Consider the following 10,298-nt stretch of genomic DNA (forward strand, 5'->3'; position numbering starts at 1 on the left):
ATGCTCCATGTAAAGCTAACATCATGGACATGTACTGCACCTATAATTACTCCCATTATTTTTAACCCAACTAACTCATCTTACTTGGTTTAATATAATAATAATATTATTATAACACAAACTCATGACGTCCTATTTAGGAGAGCCACTTCATGCCACTAAAAAGTCCGCAAGATCATTAACTGGTTAAAGAGTTAATGTGCTTCAATCAAAAGTTTAAAACGAACTTCAATATTTTAAAATAGTTACAATATTTTTTTTATTTTTTTTTTTTGGAATTAACCAAAGAAAATTGCATTGTTTCAAATAATTAAAAAATTTACTTTTATCGTTGCCTGAGAGATTCGAACTCTCATGGGGAAATCCCATGTACATAGCAAGCACACGCCTTAACCACTCGGCCAAAGCAACATGTTTGTTATTTTATTGTATATGAAAAAAACGGATTACTATCTTTTTAAGAGATTTTTTCTAATAACTTACTTTGATACAATGTAATATTTGTTTTTTAGTACTTTCTCAACCTACTGAATCACAAAGACTCTCAAACTCATGACGTCCTATTTAGGTGAGCCACTTCATTCCAAAAAAAGTCCACAAATCATTAACTGGTTAAAGAGTTAATGTACTTCAATCAAAAGTTTAAAACGAACTTCAATATTTTAAAATAGTTACAAGTTTTTATTTTTTATTTTTGGAATTAACCAAAGAAAATTGCATTTTTCAAATAATTTAAAATTTACTTTTATCGTTGCTTGAGGGATTTGGACTATCGTTGGGAAAACGCATGTACTTAGCAGGCACACGCCCTAACCACTCGGCTAAAAAAACTTGTGTGTTCTTTTATGGTAGAAAAATCGAAATGGATCATTATTTTTTTTTAGTTTTTTTTTTTTCTACAAATTTCTCTGTTTCAATGTAATATTTGTTTATAACTACTTCCTCAACATACTAAATCACAAAGAATCAATATTTCCCGAATGGGGCTCAATCCCCATGACCTCCTATATAGGAGAGCTACTTCATGCCGCTAAAAAGACCACAAGATCATTTACTGGTTAAAGAGTTCATATCCTACAATTAAAAATTTAAAATGAATTTCGTTATTTCAAAATAGTTTTTGTATTAACCAAAGAAAATTGCATTGTTTCAAATAATTAAAAAATTTACTTCTATCGTTGCCTGAGAGATTCGAACTCTCGCGGAGAAAACACCATGTACTAAGCAGGCACACACCTTAACCACTCGGCCAAAGCAACATGTGTGTTTTTGAATTGTATATGAATAAAACGGTTTTTATTATCTTTTTTAGAGATTTTTTCCAAACAACTTAATTTGATACAATATAATATTTGTTTTTAAGTACTTTCTCAACCAACTGAATCACAAAGACTCTCAAACTCATGACGTCCTATTTAGGAGAGCCACTACATGCCACTATAAAGTCCACAAGATTATTTACTGGTTAAAGAGTTAATGTACTTCAATAATAAGTTTAAAACGAACTTCAATATTTTAAAATAGTTACAAGATTTTATTTTTTATTTTTTGGAATTAACCAAAGAAAATTGCATTTTTCAAATAATTTAAAATTTACTTTTATCGTTGCTTGCTTGAGAGATTTGGACTATCGTTGGGAAAACGCATGTACTTAGCAGGCACACGCCCTAACCACTCGGCTAAAAAACTTGTGTGTTCTTTTATGGTAGAAAAATCGAAACGGATCATTATTTTTTTTTTAGTTTTTTTTTTCTACAAATTACTCTGTTTCAATGTAATATTTGTTTATAACTACTTCCTCAACATACTAAATCACAAAGAATCAATATTTCCCAAATGGGGGCTCAATCCCATGACCTCCTATATAGGAGAGCTACTTCATGCCGCAAAAAAGACCACAAGATCATTTACTGGTTAAAGAGTTCATATCCTACAATTAAAATTTTAAAACGAATTTCGTTATTTCAAATAGTTTTTGTATTAACCAAAGAAAATTGCATTGTTTCATATAATAAAAAATTTACTTCTATCGTCGCATGATAGATTCGAACGCTCACGGGGAAACACCATGTACTAAGCAGGCACACGCCTTAACCACTCGGGCAAAGCAACATGTGTGTTTTTGTATTGTATATGAATAAAACGGATTATTAACTTTTATAGAGATTTTTTCCAAACAACTTACTTTTGATACAATGTAATATTTTTTTTTAAGTACTTTCTCAACCTACTGAATCACAAAGACTCTCAAACTCATGACGCCCTATTTAGGAGAGCCACTACATGCCACTATAAGTCCACAAGATCATTTACTGGTTAAAGAGTTAATGTACTTCAATAAAAAGTTTAAAACGAACTTCAATATTTTAAAATAGTTACAAGATTTTATTTTTTATTTTTTGGAATTAACCAAAGAAAATTGCATTTTTCAAATAATATAAAATTTACTTTTATCGCTGCTTGAGAGATTTGGACTCTCGTTGGGAAAACACATGTACTTAGCAGGCACACGCCCTAACCACTCGGCTAAAAAAACTTGTGTGTTCTTTTATGGTAGAAAAATCGAAACGGATCATTTTTTTTTTAGTTTTTTTTTTTTTCTACAAATTACTCTGTTTCATTGTAATGTTTGTTTATAACTAATTCCTCAACCTACTAAATCACAAAGAATCAATATTTCCCAAATGGGGCTCAATCTCATGACCACCTATATCGGAGAGCTACTTCATGCCGCTAAAAAGACCACAAGATCATTTACTGGTTAAAGAGTTCATATCCTACAATTAAAAATTTAAAACGAATTTCATTATTTCAAAATAGTTTTTGTATTAACCAAAGAAAATTGCATTGTTTCAAATAATTAAAATATTTACTTCTATCGTTGCCTGAGAAATTCAAACTCTCGCGGGGAAACCCCATGTACTTAGCAGGCACACGCCTTAACCACTCGGCCAAAGCAACATGTGTGTTATTTTATTGTATATGCAAAGAACGGATTACAATCTTTTTAAGAAATTTTTTCCAATAACTTACTTTGATACAATGTAATATTTGTTTTTTAGTACTTTCTCAACCTACTGAATCACAAAGACTCTCAAACTCATGACGTCCTATTTAGGTGAGCCACTTCATTCCAATAAAAAGTCCACAAGATCATTAACTGGTTAAAGAGTTAATGTACTTCAATCAAAAGTTTAAAACGAACTTCAAAATATTAAAATAGTTACAATATATATATATATTTTTGGAATTAACCAAAGAAAATTGCATTGTTTCAAATAATTTAAAATTTACTTTTATCGTTGCTTGAGAGATTTGGACTCTCGTTGGGAAAACGCATGTACTTAGCAGGCACACGCCCAAACCACTCGGCTAAAAAAACTTGTGTGTTCTTTTATGGTAGAAAAATCGAAATGGATCATTATTTTTTTTTGGTTTTTTTTTTCTACAAATTACTATTTTTCAATGTAATATTTGTTTATAACTACTTCCTCAACCTACTAAATCACAAAGAATCAATATTTCCCAAATGGGGCCCAATCCCATGACCTCCTATATCGGAGAGCTACTTCATGCCGCTAAAAAGACCACAACATCATTTACTGGTTAAAGAGTTCTTATCCAACAATTAAAAATTTAAAACGAATTTCATTATTTCAAAATAGTTTTTGTATTAACCAAAGAAAATTGCATTGTTTCAAATAATTAAAAATTTACTTCTATCGTCCCATGATAGATTCGAACGCTCGCGGGGAAACACCATGTACTAAGCAGGCACACGCCTTAACCACTCAACCAAAGCAACATGTGTGTTTTTGTATTGTATATGAATAAAATGGATTATTATCTTTTTTAGAGATTTTTTCCAACAACTTACTTTGATACAATGTAATATTTGTTTTTAAGTACTTTCTCAACCTACTGAATCACAAAGACTCTCAAACTCATGACGTCCTATTTAGGAGAGCCACTACATGCCACTATAAAGTCCACAAGATCATTTACTGGTTAAAGAGTTAATGTACTTCAATAAAAAGTTTAAAACGAACTTCAATATTTTAAAATAGTTACAAGATTTTATTTTTTATTTTTTGGAATTAACCAAAGAAAATTGCATTTTTCAAATAATTTAAAATTTACTTTTATCGTTGCTTGAGAGATTTGGACTATCGTTGGGAAAACGCATGTACTTAGCAGGCACACGCCCTAACCACTCGGCTAAAAAAACTTGTGTGTTCTTTTATGGTAGAAAAATCGAAACGGATCATTATTTTTTTTTAGTTTTTTTTTTCTACAAATTTCTCTGTTTCAATGTAATATTTGTTTATAACTACTTCCTCAACATACTAAATCACAAAGAATCATTATTTCCCAAATGGGGCTCAATCCCATGACCTCCTATATAGGAGAGCTACTTCATGCCGCTAAAAAGACCACAAGATCATTTACTGGTTAAAGAGTTCATATCCTACAATTAAAAATTTAAAATGAATTTCGTTATTTCAAAATAGTTTTTGTATTAACCAAAGAAAATTGCATTGTTTCAAATAATTAAAAAACTTACTTCTATCGTTGCCTGAGAGATTCAAACTCTCGCGGGGAAACCCCATGCACTTAGCAGGCACACGCCTTAACCACTCGGCCAAAGCAACATGTGTGTTATTTTATTGTATATGCAAAAAACGGATTACTATCTTTTTAAGAGATTTTTTCCAATAACTTACTTTGATACAATGTAATATTTGTTTTTTAGTACTTTCTCAACCTACTGAATCACAAAGATTCTCAAACTCATGACGTCCTATTTAGGTGAGCCACTTCATTCCAATAAAAAGTCCACAAGATCATTAACTGGTTAAAGAGTTAATGTACTTCAATCAAAAGTTTAAAACGAACTTCAATATTTTAAAATAGATAAAATATATATATATATATTTTTTGGAATTAACCAAAGAAAATTGCATTGTTTCATATAATTTAAAATTTACTTTTATCGTTGCTTGAGAGATTTGGACTCTCGTTGGGAAAACGCATGTACTTAGCAGGCACACGCCCAAACCACTCGGCTAAAAAAACTTGTGTGTTCTTTTATGGTAGAAAAATCGAAACGGATCATTATTTTTTTTTAGTTTTTTTTTCTACAAATTACTATTTTTCAATGTAATATTTGTTTATAACTACTTCCTCAACCTACTAAATCACAAAGAATCAATATTTCCCAAATGGGGCCCAATCCCATGACCTCCTATATCGGAGAGCTACTTCATGCCGCTAAAAAGACCACAAGATCATTTACTGGTTAAAGAGTTCATATCCAACAATTAAAAATTTAAAACGAATTTCATTATTTCAAAATAGTTTTTGTATTAACCAAAGAAAATTGCATTGTTTCAAATAATTAAAATATTTACTTCTATCGTTGCCTGAGAGATTCGAACTCTCGCGAAGAAACCCCATGCACTTAGCAGGCACACGCCTTAACCACTCGGCCAAAGCAACATGTGTGTTATTTTATTGTATATGCAAAAAATGGATTACTATCTTTTTAAGAGATTTTTTCCAATAACTTACTTTGATACAATGTAATATTTGTTTTTTAGTACTTTCTCAACCTACTGAATCACAAAGACTCTCAAACTCATGACTTTCTATTTAGGTGAGCACTTCATTCCAATAAAAATTCCACAAGATCATTAACTGGTTAAAGAGTTAATGTACTTCAATCAAAAGTTTAAAACGAACTTCAATATTTTAAAATAGTTACAATATATATATATATATATATATATATTTTGGAATTAACCAAAGAAAATTGCATTGTTTCAAATAATTTAAAATTTACTTTTATCGTTGCTTGAGAGATTTGGACTCTCGTTGGGAAAACGCATGTACTTAGCAGGCACACGCCCAAACCACTCGGCTAAAAAATTTGTGTGTTCTTTTATGGTAGAAAAAATCGAAATGGATCATTATTTTTTTTTAGTTTTTTTTTCTACAAATTTCTATTTTTCAATGTAATATTTGTTTATAACTACTTCCTCAACCTACTAAATCACAAAGAATCAATATTTCCCAATTGGGGCCCAATCCCACGACCTCCTATATCGGAGAGCTACTTCATGCCGCTAAAAAGACCACAAGATCATTTACTGGTTAAAGAGTTCATATCCAACAATTAAAAATTTAAAACGAATTTCATTATTTCAAAATAGTTTTTGTATTAACCAAAGAAAATTGCATTGTTTCAAATAATTAAAAATTTACTTCTATCGTCGCATGATAGATTCTAACGCTCGCGGGGAAACCCATGTACTAGCTGGCACACGCCTTAACCACTCGGCCAAAGCAACATGTGTGTTTTTGTATTGTATATGAATAAAACGGATTATTATCTTTTTTAGAGATTTTTTCCAACAACTTACTTTGATACAATGTAATATTTGTTTTTAAGTACTTTATCAACCTACTGAATCACAAAGACTCTCAAACTCATGACTTCCTATTTAGGAGAGCCACTACATGCCACTATAAAGTCCACAAGATCATTTACTGGTTAAAGAGTTAATGTACTTCATAAAAAGTTTAAAACGAACTTCAATATTTTAAAATAGTTACAAGATTTTATTTTTTATTTTTTGGAATTAACCAAAGAAAATTGCATTTTTCAATAATTTAAAATTTACTTTTATCGTTGCTTGAGAGATTTTGGACTATCGTTGGAAAAACGCATGTACTTAGCAGGCACACGCCCTAACCACTCGGCTAAAAAACTTGTGTGTTCTTTTATGGTAGAAAAAATCGAAACGGATCATTTTTTTTTAGTTTTTTTTTCCTAAAAATTACTCTGTTTCAATGTAGTATTTGTTTATAACTACTTCTCAACATACTAAATCACAAAGAATCAATATTTCCCAAATGGGGCTCAATCCATGACCTCCTATATCGGAGAGCTACTTCATGCCGCTAAAAAGACCACAAGATCATTTACTGGTTTAAAGAGTTCATATCCAACAATTAAAAATTTAAAACGAATTTCATTATTTCAAAATAGTTTTTGTATTAACCAAAGAAAATTGGCATTGTTTCAAATAATTAAAAATTTACTTCTATCGTCGCATGATAGATTCGAACGGCTCGCGGGAACACCATGTACTAAGCTGGCACACGCCTTAACCACTCGGCCAAAGCAACATGTGTGTTTTTGTATTGTATATGAATAAAACGGATTATTATCTTTTTTAGAGATTTTTCCAACAACTTACTTTGATAACAATGTAATATTTGTTTTTAAGTACTTTCTCAACCTACTGAATCACAAAGACTCTCAAACTCATGACGTCCTATTTAGGAGAGCCACTACATGCCACTATAAAGTCCACAAGATCATTTACTGGTTAAAGAGTTAATGTACTTCAATAAAAAGTTTAAAACGAACTTCAATATTTTAAAATAGTTACAATATATATATATTATTTTTTGGAATTAACCAAAGAAAATTGCATTGTTTCAAATAATTTAAAATTTACTTTTATCGTTGCTTGAGAGATTTGGACTCTCGTTGGGAAAACGCATGTACTTAGCAGGCACACGCCCAACCACTCGGCTAAAAAAACTTGTGTGTTCTTTTATGGTAGAAAAATCGAAACGGATCATTATTTTTTTTTTAGTTTTTTTTTTTCTACAAATTACTATTTTTCAATGTAATATTTGTTTATAACTACTTCCTCAACATACTAAATCACAAAGAATCAATATTTCCCAAATGGGGCCCAATCCCATGACCTCCTATATCGGAGAGCTACTTCATGCCGCTAAAAAGACCACAAGATCATTTACTGGTTAAAGAGTTCATATCCAACAATTAAAAATTTAAAACGAATTTCATTATTTCAAAATAGTTTTTGTATTAACCAAAGAAAATTGCATTGTTTCAAATAATTAAAAATTTACTTCTATCGTCGCATGATAGATTCGAACTCGCGGGAAACACCATGTACTAAGCTGGCACACGCCTTAACCACTCGCCAAAGCAACATGTGTGTTTTTGTATTGTATATGAATAAAACGGATTATTATCTTTTTAGAGATTTTTTCCAACAACTTACTTTGATACAATGTAATATTTGTTTTTAAGTACTTTCTCAACCTACTGAATCACAAAGACTCTCAAACTCATGACGTCTATTTAGGAGAGCCACTACATGCCACTATAAAGTCCACAAGATCATTTACTGGTTAAAGAGTTAATGTACTTCAATAAAAAGTTTAAAACGAACTTCAATATTTTAAAATAGTTACAAGATTTTATTTTATTTTTTGGAATTAACCAAAGAAAATTGCATTTTCAAATAATTTAAAATTTACTTTTATCGTTGCTTGAGAGATTTGGACTCTCGTTGGGAAAACGCATGTACTTAGCAGCCACCGCCCTAACCACTCGGCTAAAAAACTTGTGTGTTCTTTTATGGTAGAAAAATCGAAACGGATCATTATTTTTTTTTTTAGTTTTTTTTTTTTCTACAAATACTCTGTTTCAATGTAATATTAGTTTATAACTACTTCCTCAACTTACTAAATCACAAAGAATCAATATTTCCCAAATGGGGCTCAATCCCATGACCTCCTATATAGGAGAGACTACTTCATGCCGCTAAAAAGACCACAAGATCATTTACTGGTTAAAGAGTTCATATCCTACAATTAAAAATTTAAAATGAATTTCGTTATTTCAAAATAGTTTTTGTATTAACCAATGAAAATTGCATTGTTTCAAATAATTAAAAAATTTACTTCTATCGTTGCCTGAGAGATTCAAACTCTCGCGGGGAAACCCCATGTACTTAGCAGGCACACGCCTTAACCACTCGGCCAAGCAACATGTGTGTTATTTTATTGTATATGAAAAAAACGGATTAGTATCTTTTTAAGAGATTTTTTCCAACAACTTACTTTGATACAATGTAATATTTGTTTTTAAGTACTTTCTCAACCTACGGAATCACAAAGACTCTCAAACTCATGACGTCCCATTTAGGAGAGCCACTACATGCCTCTAAAAAGTGCACAAGATCATTTACTGGTTTAAGAGTTAATGTACTTCATAAAAGTTTAAAACGAATTTCAATATTTAAAATAGTTACAAGATTTTATTTTTTATTTTTGGAATTAACCAAAGAAAATTGCATTTTTCAAATAATTTAAAATTTACTTTTATCGTTGCTTGATAGATTTGGACTATCGTTGGGAAAACACATGTACTTAGCAGGCACACGCCTAACCACTCGGCTAAAAAAACTTGTGTGTTCTTTTATGGTAGAAAATTCGAAACGGATCATTATTTTTTTTTTAGTTTTTTTTTTTCTACAAATTACTGTTGCAATGTAATATTTGTTTATAACTACTTCCTCAACAGACTAAATCACAAAGAATCAATATTTCCCAAATGGGGCTCAATTCCATGACCTCCTATATAGAGGCTACTTCATGCCGCTAAAATACCACAAGATCATTTATTGGTTAAAGAGTTCATATCCTACAATTAAATGTTTAAAACGAATTTCATTATTTCAAAATAGTTTTTGTATTAACAAAGAAAATTGAATTGTTACAAATAATTAATAATTTACTTCTGTTGTTGCCTGAGAGATTCAAACTCTCGCGGGAAACGCCGTGTACTAAGCTGGCACACGCCTTAACCACTCGGCCAAAGCAACTTGTGTGTTTTTGTATTGTATATGAAAAAACAGATTATTATCTTTTTTGAGATTTATTCCAACAACTTACTTTGATACACTGTAATTTTGTTTTTAAGTACTTTCTCAACCTACTGAATCACAAAGACTCTCAACTCATGACGTCCTATTTAGGAGAGCCTTCATGCACTAAAAAGTCCGCAAGATCATTAACTGGTTAAAGAGTTAATGTGCTTCAAAAAAAGTTTAAAACGAACTTCAATATTTTAAAATAGTTACAATATTTTTTTTATTTTTTTTTTTTGGAATTAACCAAAGAAAATTGCATTGTTTCAAATAATTTAAAATTTACTTTTATCGTTGCTTGAGAGATTTGGACTCTCGTTGGGAAACGCATGTACTTAGCAGCACACGCCTTAACCACTCGGCCAAAGCAACATGTGTGTTATTTTTATTGTATATGAAAAAAACAGATTACTATCTTTTTAAGAGATTTTTTCCAACAACTTACTTTGATACAATGTAATATTTGTTTTTTAGTACTTTCTCAACCTACTGAATCACAAAGACTCTCAAACTATGACGTCCTATTTAGGAGAGCCACTA

At 30.6% G+C, this 10,298-nt stretch overlaps 6 non-coding genes across 6 annotated transcripts; all 6 read right to left on the reverse strand.

The window, feature by feature from the left end:
- Positions 1–329: 329 nt before the first annotated feature.
- TRNAS-GCU lies at positions 330–411 on the reverse strand. Its single transcript has one exon. It is a non-coding gene; the product is annotated as a tRNA-Ser (tRNA).
- Positions 412–1,176: 765 nt separating this feature from the next.
- Positions 1,177–1,259, reverse strand: TRNAS-GCU. The gene has a single exon. It is a non-coding gene; the product is annotated as a tRNA-Ser (tRNA).
- A 1,620-nt stretch (positions 1,260–2,879) lies between these two features.
- Positions 2,880–2,961, reverse strand: TRNAS-GCU. Its single transcript has one exon. It is a non-coding gene; the product is annotated as a tRNA-Ser (tRNA).
- Positions 2,962–4,570: 1,609 nt separating this feature from the next.
- Positions 4,571–4,652, reverse strand: TRNAS-GCU. Its single transcript has one exon. It is a non-coding gene; the product is annotated as a tRNA-Ser (tRNA).
- Positions 4,653–5,417: 765 nt separating this feature from the next.
- TRNAS-GCU lies at positions 5,418–5,499 on the reverse strand. Its single transcript has one exon. It is a non-coding gene; the product is annotated as a tRNA-Ser (tRNA).
- A 3,297-nt stretch (positions 5,500–8,796) lies between these two features.
- TRNAS-GCU lies at positions 8,797–8,877 on the reverse strand. Its single transcript has one exon. It is a non-coding gene; the product is annotated as a tRNA-Ser (tRNA).
- Positions 8,878–10,298: the final 1,421 nt, after the last annotated feature.

Source organism: Ipomoea nil, unplaced genomic scaffold (genome assembly GCF_001879475.1).
Source record: "Ipomoea nil cultivar Tokyo-kokei standard unplaced genomic scaffold, Asagao_1.1 scaffold0518, whole genome shotgun sequence".
Taxonomy (NCBI): domain Eukaryota; kingdom Viridiplantae; phylum Streptophyta; class Magnoliopsida; order Solanales; family Convolvulaceae; genus Ipomoea; species Ipomoea nil.